This window comes from Carassius auratus, chromosome 7, assembly GCF_003368295.1.
Source record: "Carassius auratus strain Wakin chromosome 7, ASM336829v1, whole genome shotgun sequence".
In the NCBI taxonomy this organism is placed as follows: domain Eukaryota; kingdom Metazoa; phylum Chordata; class Actinopteri; order Cypriniformes; family Cyprinidae; genus Carassius; species Carassius auratus.
In genome coordinates, this window is record NC_039249.1 from 12,742,591 (window position 1) to 12,759,754 (window position 17,164).

General features: G+C 37.5%; 1 protein-coding gene and 1 long non-coding RNA gene across 2 annotated transcripts in view; one reads left to right on the forward strand and one right to left on the reverse strand.

Annotated features, from left to right (window-relative positions):
- LOC113105960 (immunoglobulin superfamily DCC subclass member 4-like) overlaps window positions 1-17,164 on the reverse strand; it is a 64,337-nt gene that overhangs the window by 43,821 nt on the left and 3,352 nt on the right. The window lies entirely within an intron of this gene.
- LOC113105961 (uncharacterized) lies at window positions 7,969-17,122 on the forward strand. Its single transcript, XR_003292422.1, has 3 exons — window positions 7,969-8,640; window positions 8,711-8,800; window positions 16,327-17,122. It is a non-coding gene; the product is annotated as an uncharacterized LOC113105961 (long non-coding RNA).

Genomic DNA, 17,164 nt, shown 5'->3' on the forward strand with positions numbered 1-17,164 from the left:
GACAACGTTAGGCACGTTATACTTTCACTGAAGCAAGCAAACGGTCTCGGCGTCAGCGCGGAAAGTGAGGAACTAACTGATCTCTGCTTCATTACAATTTGCACATGTTTTCGTCGCGAATGTTGATCTTCCTTCAAAACAGCCGCTAAAAGAGTCGCGCGATAACACGCGTCATCACTTCGATACGGAATTAGATCTGGCTTTTGTTCACACAGCGCTCGTCCTGGGTCGAACCCCCCAATGTTACTAGGTCCCCGATCTGGGTTCAATTCGGTAATCAATTCCGGGACGTGGTTGCTTTCACACAGAAGGCGACCCGGCAATGTTTCAGAAATATTGCAGGTCTGACGTGCAGTGTGAAAGGGGCTTAAGAGAACGGTTTAATGTAGGTTTTTTGAGCAGTGGGGTTACCCGAGCCTGCTTGAATGCAGAAAGGGAAAGTGCCTGTGAGCAGAGATGTGCTGATGATTTGTGTGAGTGTGGGACAGATTACTTGGAGAAGGTGGGAGATGATTGGGTCTAGAGGGCATTGTTGTAGGATGGCTGGAGAGGAGAAGTTTTGATACTTTTGCCTCAGTGAGGGGACAGAAGGAAAAGATAGGAGTTTTATCAGTGGGTGTGGTTGTGGTTAGTTCTGTGTGTGGGGGGCTGAGATTTGACTACTTGATTGTTCTAGTTTTGGCAGTATGGACTTCAGCAGAGAAAGATGAAAGCAAAGGATGATAAATACTCTGGTCTGACAGATCTTAGATTTGTGCCATTTTTGTTCTGCTGGCCTGAGTTTGGTCCGATGCTCATGAAGAACATTGACAAATATCATCTAGACAAGAGGTTAAAGGAAAACATAAAGTGTCAGTTGCTGCATTCACATCCAGAGATGAGAAATGAGTGAGGGAAGAGAGAAGGATACTACGAAGGAAAGTCGGATGGTCGAAATGTAGCGTAGGTTTCATCTAAAAGAAACTGGTATAGAGGTTGGTGGAACACGGGTAGTAAAATGGTCAGAGATATGTAGGGCTTTTACCAAAATGTTGTCTGAAATATAATTGCCTGTGTAAATTTAAGTCAAGTTGGTTGGTTGGTCGTTTGAGATCAAATGAAGCAAGGAGTGAATGGAAGTCTGTAGCATAAGGCTTGTCCAGATGAATGTTGAAGTCACCAAATAATAAAAGTGGACTGCCATCCTCCGAGAATCAGGACAGCAGCCCACCCAGCTCCTCTAGGAAGATGGCTAGAATTTGACCAGGAGTGCGGTAAATTACAAAAACCTGGAGTTTTATAGGAGCTGTTACAGTAATCGCATGAGATAAGGGGTAATCCAAAAGAGAAGTCAAAACGAACAGACAAACAGGTCATACACATGGCAATAAGGCAGAGATACAAATGCTTGGTAAGGCAGGATAAACTGTCAATACTTCGCAAGTGTGGTGACCAAGTTAATATGGCCACCAAACAGGAAGTGGTTGGAGAAAAAGCAGAAGGAGTGCCAACAGTCAATACTCTGGCGAGGGCTCCCTCTGCTGGCTTAGCGATAGAAGTATTGGATGTAAAGATAGGATGCAGGTTAGCAAGATTACATTTTCGTCTGACGTACGTGTGACGTTAGAGGGTTATTGAGAGACAACTGAAATGTTTTGGAAAAACATGATAGAGGTGGAAAAGAGAGGACAGAAAAGGAGAGTGTGTAAAGGAAAGATAAAAATTATACATAAGTGCATTGCCGCTTTCGTTGCTCTGTGAAGTAGTGCAGGTAAAGTCTCGGGTCTTTACACTCATCGTTCTTCACACAAGGACGCTTGACGATTCCGCATCAGTGCACAGACATCAAGTAAATACACAATCTAAAACAATAAAGTGAAAACAGCTGTGGCCGCCTTCTAATTACCATAGCCAATAGCCTATAGCAGGGCAATTGCTCAAATCGAAACTACAGTTCGCACTTAAGTACAAGAAGGGAGCAATGCAAATAACACAGACTCCTTCTTAACTGAGGGCAATTATTATAATTACCAGTAAGCAATCAAAAACACAAACTCCAACGGAAATAATGTAATAAAATAATGCATGTACATTATTTCTGTCCAGAATGAGTGAAATATTTTCTTTTGTTATAATATAAACACAAATATTACAATATTTACTTCCACACACACAACATGCAGGAGGGAAGTTAATTTCACTACTTTCTAAGGGAAATAAGGGAAAACAGAACTGAAGAGGAGATATTTTGTAAAATACGCAATGTTAATTGCATAATTTCATATTTGTTTTGTAAACTGAATTAAACTTTTACAAAAAAATAAATAAAAAAGCATGTTTCCATACACTGAATTTCCTTATTATGAAATTATTCTTACCATACAATGAAAAAACTTCCATTGTATGGACAAAAACAGGTGAAGCATTAATTACAACCATCTTTTGAGTTCCACAGCATAAGTCATAGAAGAATGACATGAAGGTGAGAAAATATATGTGAGTCCAGGCCTAAGCCTAATGACAATCAACATCCATGTGTCATGCTGGTAAAATTCCTGAACTATACAGTGTGGAAGAATAAATGCGGGCACTTGCTCCAGAGTATGGGAATTGAGTGGGAGGACTGCAAGCTCTCCATGAGCTTATTTTGAGTTTTTGACAAGAGAGATTGCAATGATGAGGAAAAAGTTTACAGCAGCATGGAAGTTGCAATGGGATCACAGGATCGGCTCATCCAACTTCACTGTAGTTCTCTCAAGAAGGGAAAAGCAGTTTTACTGGTCATGCAGCAACATAAGAAGTATAAAGGAACATATTTAAACACCAAAGAGGTGACAAGTAGATCTAAAAATAACGTGCCAAGTTTAGTTCCAGAAAATCTTTGGGTATAACGTTATTTAAAAGGGCATGTTTTCGACCTGACATTAGAAGACAATAAGTTACTAAAAATGACAAAATCAAATGTTTAAAAAGTCAAACATCATGTAATACAACCATTACTCATCAATGACTCAATCCAAAGTTTGAGTGTTGAATACCAGGTTAAAATGTATCGCTTATGCCACCAGAAAAAAAAGAAAGCTGATGTGAAAATGAAACATTTACATTTAGTCACTTTGCAGATGCCTTTTTCCAAAGCGACTTGCTATTGGGGGATACATAAAGCGATTCTTCTTGAAAAGGCAAACAGACAAAGGAAGTGCTTGTAATACCAAGTTTTAGACATTGTTCAAATAAGTACAAGCTAGAAAGAGAAGGAAATAATAAAGAAAAATACTTTCTTTTTATTTATTTTTTTAATGATAAAGCCAAGTAGTTTTGAAAGAGATGAGTTTTCAGCAGTCACTTGAAAATTGTCTGGGATTCAGCATTCCAGTTAGGGGTGGGTAGATTAGCCTCTCTGTAATGGTACCATGAGGCGTTGCTCACTAGCGGATCTCAAACTTCTGGAGGGGATGAAGATTCGTAATAGTGATTGGAAGTAGGGGGTGCTGAACCTGTGGCTTTTCTACATGCAAGCATCAATGTCTTGAACTTGATGCAAGCTGCAACTGGTAGCCAGTGCAATGAGATAAAGAGAAGTGTAACATGGGCTCTTTTGGGCTCATTGAAGTCCAGTCGTACCACTGCATTTTGAATCATTTGCAGAGGTTTGATTGTGCTTAATGGAAGTCCAGCCAGAAGAGCATTGTAAAAGTCCAGCTTAGAAATAACATGGGCCTGGACAAGAAGTTGTGCAGCATGCTCCATTAGAAAGGTCTGATCTTTCTAATGTTAAACAATTCAAACCTACAAGATCGAGCAGTCTTTGCAATGTGGTCTTTGAAGGTCAGCTGGTCATGGAAGGTTACACCAAGATTTCTCCCTGAAGTTGATGGGGTAATTGTAGAAGAGCCTAGCTGTATGGAGAAATCACACTGTAGAGTTGGAGTGGCAGGAAAGACAAGAAGCACAGTCTTTGCCAGGTTCAACAGTAAGTGATATTCTTTCATCCATGCCGAGATGTCCACCAGGCAGTCTGAGATCCGTGCAACTACCATTGGATCATCTGATTGAAATGAAAGATAGATCTGTGTCATCAGCATAGCAATGGTAGGAGAATCAATGTGCCTGTATGATGGGACCAAGTGATGATGTCATGTATATGGAGAAGAGGAGGGGTCCAAGAACTGATCCCTGAGGAACACCAGTGACAAGTTGATATCCTTTGGATACCTCCCCTCCCCAAGCCACCCTGAAAGACCTATCAGTGAGATAGGATTCAAACCAGCGAAGGGGAATCCCTGTGGTGCCCAGTGATGACAGGGCAGACAAGAGGATCAGCTGATTGACAGTGTCAAAAGCTGTCATTTGGAAAAACAAATCAGTAAATACTACATAGGACATTTATAATCATTTAGCAAACAAAATATGTATTATTTCACACTGTTACATTATAATAGTATGATGCCTATGTCATAAATCAAGCCAAAATGATTTCTTGACAGGTTTGGAGGAAGACATGAGCAAATGGACAGTTCAATGTGTCTTAGCTGAATGCTGATGATAGTTTTCATTGCAGTATCATCAGAGATCGGGAACCAGGAACTAAGGAACACAATGTAGGAGAATCGCAGAAGGAGCGTTGGGAGTCCAAAAGGTAGGTATACACAGATAAGTGCACATAGAGTCTGGGAACAGTTTAGGGTAGTGAACGGTAGACCAGACAATCACAAACTGTGGTGAGAGTGGTTATGTAGTTGGCTTGATTGGTGAGTCCAGGTGAGGGAGTTCAGTGATCAGGTGACAGGGATATGGTGTGAGTAGAAACCGGTGACTGTGATGACGGAGGTGGCTGTGACTTTGATGAATCCACTCACTTAATAAATGTAAAATAATTTTAGTTTTATTTTACATTTATTTAGATAAAATCAAGTAGAAACGCAATATTGATCATATCATGAGAATAATTAATGGCTATTATGCATTTCTAATTTCGAACTGCTAATTTTGTACTTTAACAAATCTAAAAGAATATCCATTCTTTTAAACTATAATGTACATTATAATATTGTGATGCCTGAATTCACTAGATGAATTAATAATTGTGGTTACACTTTATTTTAATGTGTCCTTGTTACACTGCAATTATACACTTAAGAACTGAGTAATATTATGTAACTACTTTACTACTATATGGTTAGGGTTAGGAGTAGGGTTCAGCTTATTGTTACTAGCATTTAATTATTCACAATAGTAAGTAAATGCAACATCTGTAACAAGGACACTTTAAAAATAAAGCATTACCAAAACTGTTTGAGTTACTACCATGCATCTAGTTTCAAAAAGATACAAATAAATAAATAAAAAATATCTGGCACAAATAGGAGGGATCCAAAATGTGTTTTCAAGTCAAGGTATTTCATTTATAATGAGTGTCTAAGGGAATGAAGTGGCAGGAATTCAGAGCGAACAATGACAGTATAGTGACAGATGTGTCATTCATTGTGATGTGAAAATAAATACACCAGTAAATAGAAAGATGAGCAAACAATATACTAACAAAATAATTGCAGTAGCTATAGGAACATGAATGCAATACTGGTGATTATTTTAAGAGCTCAGTGTCACTTATAAGTGTCCTACAAGGCCTGGATTGCAATAGATTTGTTGATCTGTTTTTCTAGTAAGCAACCAAAGGGAAACAAGATGGGTTTTGACACTTCGCTCACATCACTTAAAGATGACTAAAATCAGTGCTCTTAATACATGTGAGGAATACTGACAGATCCAAGATGACCCTGAAGACGGTAGTGAACATGTCTACTAAGTGTCCTCAGAACCAAGGAATGGATGTTCTAATAAAAAATAGTACACAGAAGCCACATCCGACTGGGAAATGTCCTTACAATGACGACTCAACAATGTACAATGTATTTAATCATTTATGTCTCTATACTATCAGGAGGAGTCTATCAAAAGAACCCATCACACACTTAGATTGAATTCATGTCCTAGCAGAAGCTGAAGGATTTAGTATTCTGATGTCCTTACCAAACCAAGTTGGAGCACATGTTCAATGCCAAATGCAGGAAAGACTCTGCAAAAGAGGTATATTATAAACGAGATTACAAAGATTACAATAGTCCAAATAATAACCACAGTGCTCTAGGGAGATGTGCAAGCAATTACAGGACTCTTAGCAAATCTCACTGTGTTCAAGATGAGGATGATGATAAGGACTTTTTTATTAAGGCTTGTTGAACGAGTCCTGATGAGCAAAACGAGCTGATGGTATTCAAGAGGTCACAGCTTCCCAAGTTGACAGGCCCATTCTCACAGCCTAACAGTGTGTTAAATAGGGCTTCAAGAACAGATGTGCAAAAGTACGGTCTCATTCAGTGATCTGTGCTGAAACAGCTCGACTTATAGATTCATGTCTCAAACATTAAATATCTTGCACAAACTGAATGGACATAAAAGCAAAACCCAACTTTTGTAGCTCTGGCTGTGGCTATTGGCTGTTCTGGCATCCATGGCCAAAACAAAGTTCCTTTGGAATGAACACGTTATATCCTCAGCTCAGACCATGAAGGGAGAATGACTCACTCGCTAGACTTTGCACATCCTGCAGCTGTGCAATGCCATGTGAACCATTGCAACTGGACTCAAAATACAGTGCACCATGAATGATGTCCATATCCACCACTCATACAGATTTATGCAGCCATTAAAATGTTTGGGGTCAGTAAGATTTTCTTTTTACATTACAATTCAGCAGGGATGATTTAAATTGATGAAATAACTTTTTTTTAAATAAATGTTTTTTTTTCTTCATCATTTCATTATAGAATCCTAAAAAAAAATGCATCACCGTTTCCACAAAAATATCAATCAGCACAACCATTTTTAAATGTGACATTAAAAAAAGTTTCTTGAGCACTAAATCAGCACATTAAAATGATTTCCGAAAGATCATGTGACACTGAACACTGGAGTAATGGCTGCTGAAAATTCTGCTTTGCCATCACAGGAATAAATGACATTAGAAATATGTTAAACTAAAAAAAAAAAGTTACTTGAAATTATAATAATATTTCACAACATTACTGTTTTTACTGATCAAATAAATGCAACCTTGGTGACCAGAGGAGACTTCTGTTAAAAACATTACAAACTTACAGAACCAACCCAAAATGGTAGTGTAACCACAACACATTACTGTTAGTTTTTGCCCTTAGTCTGTCTGAAGAACTAAATGGAAAATTGGAAACCAAGTTCCACAACTATAGTCAGTGGCACAAGCATTTCCATTGTCACAGGTGCTATCAGTGTGATAAGAGGTATAACAGTCACAGCAGTTACGGAAGCTTCAGCTCCACCTCTTTATCTGTAAACCACAGACACATACACAAAGTTCTAGCATGATATGTATTGATGTTATTGGTCTCTGCATATAAAATTCTGGGAATTCTGCTTAGGGAAACTCAGTAAAGCTAGATCAAAAGCAGTGGAGCAGAGCACAAGACAGGTACAACTAGGCAATATTATGAGATACGCTGTAACTGAAAGAACAAGAAACCTGACAACCGAGTCTTACTGAAAAGTATGCTCAAGAGATGTTGCAACAGATCCACTAAGAACTTATGAGAAAAAGCACAACCATTTGGATATTTGGCAGATGTTATCTACGTGACTTACACTTAATTTAAGTTTACACGGTTTATAGTACCCTTGACCCTGGTATTGATAGCGGCATGCTGATTTATATTTTTAATTGACCTTTTTTAAAAACAAATTAAAAATTAATTAATCCAAATGGCATCTACAAACAAAAAGTCTTCAGGTCCTGTTGCTCACTCCTGCATATTATGTCAAGGTAACAGTAGGCTACTATCTTTTTTTTAAGCTTTTAAGAGAGTCTCACAGTCCACAACACTATAATAGTGCGGTCCCCAGATGGCCCAGTCCTGGCACAGGTCTGGTTCAAGACTACATTAATCCCTGCAAAACAATCAATACTAAAAACAAGAAAGTGAAATAGCCCGGTTGGAGTCTTTGATGTATTTACAGTTACCTTTTCTCCTTTGGAATTACTTGCTATTTTATTTTGTCAAGGCAAATACTGCAGTCTTTTGAAAACAACATTTTAAGAGGAAATTCAGGACAAAAGAAGGCACTTAAGACAGACAGCTATTTGCCCAGCTAAAAAAAATTAAATAAAATCGTACTGAAAGCCAAACACCTGGTGAACCGGCAAGGTTATAAACCTTTTATGAATCTGCTCTTGTTAATCATCTTCACAGCCTCTTTGTGAGTAGAGAATTTTATCACAGTCAGTATCTGACATGTTTAATACACCTGCTTTGAAGAAGAAAAAAATACACCCTTGTAAATGTGGGAGCCTGTGTTCACAATCTGAATCAGTGATAAATGGCTCCCCTTCCTAAGGCATGCCTCCCCACCCCACTATGAGCCCTCCTTTGTGGTCACGTGACCAAGTGGACAGCAGCACGGAATGGAAGGAATGCGATCGTATGACTGTTTACCCGACCAGCGTCATGAGGAACAGACCCTGCTTCACACACTTGCTCACACATGCAGCATCTACGCATACATTAGCATGCCACTATACATAAACACACAAGCAATTTTCAGCAAACAAAATGAATTCAATTGAAGGTAATAAAAAAAAAACATATTTGACATAATATAAACTTATTACCATATAATATGCCTCCTCATTTTACAGTTTATCTGGCAGTCTGAGAATGATGACCGATGACAGACCAAGGCTGCGTTTCCCGACAACACTGTCTCTTAGCCTGCTATGAAGATAAAGGTATGCCTTAACTAAAGGTGTACAATTTCTAGGCGTGTTACTATACCGTAGGAGGTTGCTTAAAGGGATACTCCACCCCAAAATGAAAATTTTGTCATTAATCACTAACCCCCAAGTCGTTCCAAACCCGTAAAAGCTTTGTTTGTCTTCAGAACACAATTTAACATTTTGGATGAAAACCGGGAGGCTTGTGACTGTCCCATAGACTGCCAAGTAAATGACATTGTCAAAGTCCAGAAAAGTATGAAAGACATTGTTAGAACGGGCCATCTGCCAGTAGTAGTGCAACCGTAACATTATGAAGCGACGAGAATACTTTTTGTACACGAAGAAAACAAAAATAAAGATTTTATTCAACAATTCCTCTCCTCTGTTTCTCTCCACCTCACTTTAACGCCATTTTGGAGATTATGAGCTGGACGCAGGCAGCGTACGCTCTTTTGTATCACTGGCCCACCCAGAAGAGGGTACGCTGCCTGCGTTCAGCTCATAAGCTCTCTTGAACCACTGATGGCAGATGGACCATTCTGACAACATCTTTCATACTCTTCGGGACTTTAGCAGTGTAATTTACTTGGCAGCCTATTGTTTTCATCCAACATATCTTAAATTGTGTTACGAAGACGAACAAAGCTTTTACAGGTTAGGAATGACATGGTGGTAATTGATTAATGCTAAAATTTTAATTTTGGGGTTGAGTAACCCTTTAAGATATACCTTCTTACCTGCAGCGTTACCAGATGCTGTCCATGGCAGTGGTGCTGAATTGGTTGATATCAAAGGCTCGAGAATCGATTATTCATTTTATGCATAGACTGCTTCACTGCATTTATGTGAGAGTGTTGATTTTAAATAAAGACACAGAATGCAACAAGCTTGTGTGAAACATACATCACGTTGGGGAAGAAACCCAATAAAGAAAAATATATGCCCAGAGCACCTCCCACTGGTCACCACATAACATAAAAGGATAAAAAAAAATAATACAAGAAACACTGCTTAATAATTTAACAACGTTTAACAGGAAAGAGAGTGAAAAAGAACTAAATAAAAATAACACCTTGGACCTACAAATGTCCCACAGAAAAACATTAAGAGTGCTTTCTAACAAGATGCACTTGAGAAATAGTAAAAAAAAATGCATTTATCAGAACTCATAGGAACTCATAGTGAAAAGATATGGCAAACACTACAAATGTAAACATAACAGTAAATATAACAATGTAAATTGTCATGAAATACAACAAAAACAGAAACAAAAATTAAGTCCACTCACTGACTACACTGCCTTACTCACATATGCACACATGCAAACACACACACACACACACACTCACGGGTATTTCTAACATTATAGGGACATAATTTTTTAAAACAGTACAGACAGTATATTTTATTCCTCTACATACCTGTAAATACTATAAACCTACCCCTAAACCTATACCCAGCACACAGACTTTATGCAGTTTTAATCATTCTGTATCTTGTTTCCTCATAGGGACCTAACAAAATTTTCCCATAAGGTTAAAATTGTATAATACCAGTACACACACACATAGCCTCTAAATCAGCATTTTACTTTCTGATTGAACTGTTACTGCAAAACTAGGATATAAAGGGTGTGTCAACTGTACCCACTTTACCAGCTTGTATATTTCACAAAATGCTGTTATCGTTTTAACATTCATGTTAGAAAATATGTCCATTTATAAGACAGCTTAAATATCACAAATATCATATTTGCATAGCATGTGTGTAAATGTAACTTTTAACCTATTATCAAAACACTGTACAGCTGAACAGCATGTGACACAATAGGACACCTGTCTGGGTACAGTTGATACACTGCGTCTCAACCATACCACACTGACATACTTGCATGTTCCTCTATTATGCAAAGACCTTGCATAGCATAATATCATATAATGTCTATTTTAGAGCACAGAGTAACGTTTCCAATGATATACGTGAAATTTCATAAATGTCATAAAAGGATTATAAGCTATTCATTGTGGAAAGGACATAGTGAAATGAAAATTTTACCTTGTAAATAACTTTTGCCGATATCTTTGCAGTGGAAAGACGCACACCTTTTAAAATTTTCAGGATCAAAGAGAATGCTAATATGCATGTTGGCTTGCCACCCGTCCCTAACAATACGGAATCGTCCCGTAATTATGCGTGCAATATCAAATCAATACGTGATGCGATTTGTCCCGTTTTTTACAAAAGCCAAGAAGCTAAATAAACAAATAAGTATTTTGCACTGATTATAATGCCAATAGCAATTATAATGAAATCAATTACATAAGAAGTTAGAGAAGCTAATCTTGGCATCTTTGTTTCCATGGTGATGATGGAGTCTACAGAATGCGCCAAGTTAAAGCCTTTCACGCGACCGCAGCATGCGTTAACCCTGCGTGGTTTAAAACATCGAGGAGCTCATATCTGCCCTTTGAACACAAGGCTCTCCATATGTAGAGCGGAATAGGAAAGTTATCAGTGAGTCTGTCCAGTAACTAATGGTAAAAGTGCAGTTTGCAGAGAAGCATGCTCTTGGGTGACTGGATAGTTCACCCAAAATGAAAATTGTCATCGTTTACACTCCCACAAGTTGTTCCAAACCTGTAATAATTTCCTTCTTCTGTTAGACATAAAAGTAAATTATCAGTGTTAATTTGCGCAGCTAGTCAGTTAACAACGGCTCCGTGTAGTAACAGCTGCTCAATGTGAAATCACACACCTGATGGAATTTACTGCTGATTAGATAAAACCAGCTTTACTGACGAGATGCGCATTAATTATTAATTGATATTTATCGCGCACCCCTACTTTGAAGGATGTGTGGGTAACTTAACAGTTTCTGGTATTTTTTTGTGGTCAACTAAAAGTGGTCTGTTTTTTGACAGCCGATGCCGATATCTTGGAAAGCAGAGGGGCGATAGCCGGTATAAATTTTTTTATTAATATTTGAGTAATTTGAAATCATTTAACAAGGAAAAATAAAAAATATATACATATACTTTAAATGACAGTTTTTTTCAAAAATAAATATTTAAATATTTAAATAAAATTTAATTAAAGATAAATTAAACACTGTAACCAACAAGGCATTCAGTATTCTGGAAAGTTTGTGTGCATTGGGAATAATATTTTTCAAATAAAGCCCTCATTTTACACACAGCACACAGTGAAAATGACATGAATATGACAGTAGGCAAATGCATAAAGCGTAGCATAATTTGAAATCATGAGTTTAAAGTTTAAAGAATTAAATTCACACAGACTGACCATCACGCAGAAAACACGTGATCATGCTGGATAAAAATGCACACTTCACAAGATCTCACAACTGGATTTGACAAAGTTTGCAAGGTTTTGTGAAATCAAATGTTCATTAGTCATTGAAAAATCTATTTAAATTATATAAATGCATATTTTGCTTAATGTTGACAGAAAACGAGAAAGTATTATGATGTTTGCCTTTCTATTTCTAACAGGCCTAAAATAAAAGCAATCATTATAATACTTTCTGTATACATGAATTCCTTTGTTTAACCATTATATCGCATTATTAGACAGACGTCTATCCATATTAGACAGAACTGCTGATGATCACACTCCCTCTCCAAAGCCGATATATCGGTCGACCACTAGTATTTTTTCTCTATACTATGGAAGTTTCTGGGGACTAGAAACTGTTTAGTTACCTACATTCTTCAAAGTATCTTCTTCCGTGTCCAACAGAAGAACGAACTTGCAGGTTTAGAATAACCAGAGTAAATTATGACAGAATTTTCATTTTTGGGTGAACCATGCTTTTAAAGTTACAGACACATCTGTGCTTCTAAAGGCATAAACTAATTGTTTTTATTAAAATAGGGAAAGTCTGTTAGAGTCTGATAGACATAATTATTATATTTTTAGACATTATTAAACCGATGAATTAATACTTTATAATTAATTTCAGACCATATTTATTAAGTTATCATTTATATTCATCTTAAATATATACATAATAAATAAGCATGTCATATACAATTATTACAAGTAATTTAAGCAAAAACATTTTTTAAAAATTCTCATCCAGGTAACAGCTGCAGAACTGTTAAAAAAAGAAAAAAAGAAATACTATTAACAATTAATAATTTACATACATTAGCATGTTTTCTCACATTATGCTTTGTAATCTCATGCTATTTGCAAGATATAAAGCCAGGTTTAAGTTTCCGTAAGAATATCTCAGTTTCCGAGTACAGCTGTATTTGGTCTTTTCCTCATGGCCGCAGCACTGCTGGCAGAGGCAAACCCACAAAGAAACTCGACGTGAAGGTAAGAGTCTAGGGGTACATTAAAACATGTATGCTCTTTTCTTCCTCATCTTGTATGAATTATTTAAATTTGACTTGCTCACTTTCCCGGGAATGCTGTGCTAACTAGTATATAACTAGAACGGAGGAAAGACTTGTGAAGACGAAAAGCAGTAGGAGTATGTTAGGCTACTTAAAGTTTTTAGGTCAACTTTAAAATACATGAACAAATGCTTTCTGTGTCCCATTTAGTTACATGATTTTACTGATTTACATGTGAAAATGGGCTAATATGGAGGCGTGAAAGCGCACTGATGGAAAGGGGGCGGAATGGGGAGCAATAATCGCTTTATCTAGATTACTATTTTTCATAATCGTTGGAGGCCAAAATCGAAACAGATTTTCGATTATTTTCACAGCCCTTTATATAGCCTGGATGCACTGCACTAGAGGTCGACCAGTGTATCGGTTTTGCCGATTAATTGACACTGACAGTTGATTGCTGGAACTATCGGCGATCTGCAAAGCCATGCAGATAGTTTTCCGAGTTACGTCCGTTGCTGGAGCGGCTGAAAAAGGTCCGTCAAATACAGTACATACAAATACAGGCTTCTATACAGTGTGAACGTGGCCTCTAGATGCATAACACATAATGACTTCACCCTAGGCTGTAAAACTGTGTATTGTGTATTTGTGTAGCTAAACGTTTGTCTTTCTATGCTTCAAATAAAGAGCTGTAATATAGAACGCACTCTCTCTTTCCGTTTGCTCTGTTCATTTAAACACCAAATTTTTATTAATTTAAAAAGTATGGTGATGGATCAGTTTTTTTTAATAGTATAGCACTATTTTAGTTTTTGTTCAGTATCCAGTAGTTGCGTTGCTGTCAATGTAGTGTCAGCAAGCCATTGGATTTCATAAAAAATATCTTAATTTGTGTTCCGAAAATGAACAATTGAAACTAATGACTAATTTTTCATTTTTGGGTTAAATATCCCTTTAAGCACCAGCAGGCTAATTTTGACTTGCTATATAGTGATATAGTGGTGCTGACTTACAAAGAGGCACCACTTAGGCAGTGATCTCTTGCTACACATTCTCACTGAGGGCTAAGTCCCCATGAGGATGAAATCCTAGAACTGTTCCTGCTGTGGATGTTGATCACTATGCGGGAAACATTTCAGTCTACACTTAACAGTAAGCTGTTCAATAAAACCAAGGGAATTAGATCAAATATGATTACAAACAGTAGAAACCATTTATAAAAGTTAAACTTTGTTAAAAAATATTCTCCAGGCTCTTGGCTGAGAGGCCCTTGGCAGGGCTTGAATGTTCTTGGTAGTCTGTATGTTAGCAAACAAGTCAATTATCAACCAACAGAGGAGGGAATTCAGTGATGCATTGAAGTTTGACTAAATAGTGTGAACTTGAAAAAAAAAATAAAAGAAAAATAAAATCACAAATCTGCTACGATGACAGAAGTTTAGAGGGATAGTTCACTCAAAAACGTAAAATCTGTCAATTTACTCACTCCGGAATCCTGAACAATGTTGGTATGTAAAAATTTGTAAACATTGCACAGAAGAAAAAGAAAGAACAAATGTCACACAGGTTTGAAAAGACATAAAGATGAGTAAATGTTGATCATTTTCATTTCTGGGTGAACTATCCTCTAAAGATATACAAGCAGTCACTTTAATTATAATGTAAATGTGTAGTACTAATTATACCAACTACTCATTAAACTTTTCTAGTCTCCTCTTGACCCATCCAGTTTCTCCCTTTCTCCATTTTTTCATCTCCCTTTGACCCAAAGGTTCTATCTCTGTTCGAGCCACATGCAGATAGATTTTGACAGCTGTTATCCAGGTCACAGTATCCCTGGAGTCCATGTGTACAAATGTTGAACTCAAATAGCCATTGCAACACAGAACACAGAGAACTGAGCGCCATCAGCTTCATTTGTTTGAACCATAGATCAGTTTGAGGATTCTTATTGGACGTATTGCAGATGTTAAAAAATATATAAACATGCATATTATTGTATGTCAGATATTAACACAACAACTGAATCAATTCTTACCAGTTAAAACATTATGTACATTACAGAGATCATTGAAGAGATCTGTCAACCTTTCCCAGGGTCAACAACCTGCAGCAGACCTTTGTAAATACTGACAGGAAGTAGGATAATGAATAACTTCCTTGTACGACCCACATTTCCTTCTCCTGAAAATGATTCACCTCACCACTGACCAGCAAACCTGGCAAATGCAAAATACACGGAGGCACGCAGCTTCACCAAACCTAACCTGAATCAATCCTTTCCCTCCAGAAACTTTTCACTCACTTGAGAAGCAATGCACCAAAGACAATGATCCAATCAATTCCCAATGGCAAAAATCCTACATTTTATTCTAGTTCTAGAACACATATGGCACTATAAGGGAAGAAAAGACCACACACAATTTCATGCCAAATTGAATTTGCATCTACAAAGTGTCTTAAGTCATTTCTTTTCAATGACAGTTGACGTGTTCAATGTATGAAATCAATGATTTTCTTTTCTCCAATTTATAAGTAGATCTTGAATATTTATTAGCCACTAATGAATATTTAATTATGTTGGCACATTTTAAAATCATCATCTAGCAGTAACTCAAAAGGATTGTGATAAATTATGGCAAAGATTTAAGAGCTATTGAAGTACACTTTCTCTATAAGAGTTCATGTTGAAGTGCTAATAGTTAAAACTCACCAGACAATTAATGGTTTACAAGTATGAGCCAGAATTTTAATATCGGCGCATCCCTAGAGGTTTTAACCAGAAAGAATCTAAAACCAGAAAACCTTCATACCTCCCGTCATCCATTTTAATCATTCACTTTGAACAGTATCTTCAGCTTAAGCATCACAGCCCAAAACCATGAGAGTATAAACGCCTCGACAGTGTATGCTACTATTACTGGAAGCATCTGCTTCAGTCCACAGTTTGTGCAATTATTGAAAATCCCTTCATCCCTCTCAGGGGCATTAAACAATATTAAGACTTGTTAAAGAAGAGGGAAAATGAGGTCATGAAGGGATGCTTAATGGAGGTAATGGCAGAAGTGCTGCAGCAGTACTAGAGAAAGATTACACAGCAGATCTAGTGATAAAGCTGGAAATATACACGATGGAGCACAAAAGAGTAACTCTTTCCTTTCTGCCGAACAGGCCATGTTGTGCTGATTTGGTGATCAAAACATGGTGAGCCCCCCAGGACAGAGCGCACACTGCAGCTCTGAGTCACGGGGCTGGAGCAGCATGCCTTTGAGACCACGTGACAGACCCTGTAAAACATGCCCTCTGGCCTCTACGCTGCTTCTGTCTTTTTTTGGTGAATCTTTAAAAGCAGACAGCTGTACATGGCTTTCTAGGAGAAGGCTGGAATGTGAAACAACACGACGGGAAGCTTTACATGAGAAAGCAAAACATAAGCTGGATTTTTTAAGTGGAGAGGCGCAGCCTGTTAAGCACATCAACATGCCGTCTATTCGTCTCTTCAGTTCACAGATATAATGATGTGATCTATCCTGTGGAAAAGCAATGACCCTTGTTTATAAATCTGAATAGAAAGAGAGAGAAAAAAGAGACGGATCCCCCCAAATCATCCTCATGATTCTCCAGCATCAATTCCCAAAACAACACACAAAATTCCTCTTGCTCGTTGTGAACCTGGCACACAGCCCCAGGGAAGCAAAACCTGAATTTATGGGTACAAATCTTAGTGGACATGGGGGAATAGTAGCAGTGAGGAAACAGGGACGTTATGTTCTTGGTTTTCAAATTCAACCTGAGAAATCAAAAACTTTAACTCACTCTGACAAGGAGATCTACTTACTCGACCACTCCTTCTACCATTTCCTATTATTGTCATTTCTTACAGCATCTCTTGTGGTGACACCTGTCAAAATACTGCACTACTCCACATCACCGCCTGTCCATAATAAAGCATCTATTATGATCAAAACATCTCAGATTTCTTTTGTTATCATAAACTGCAGGTGTTCAA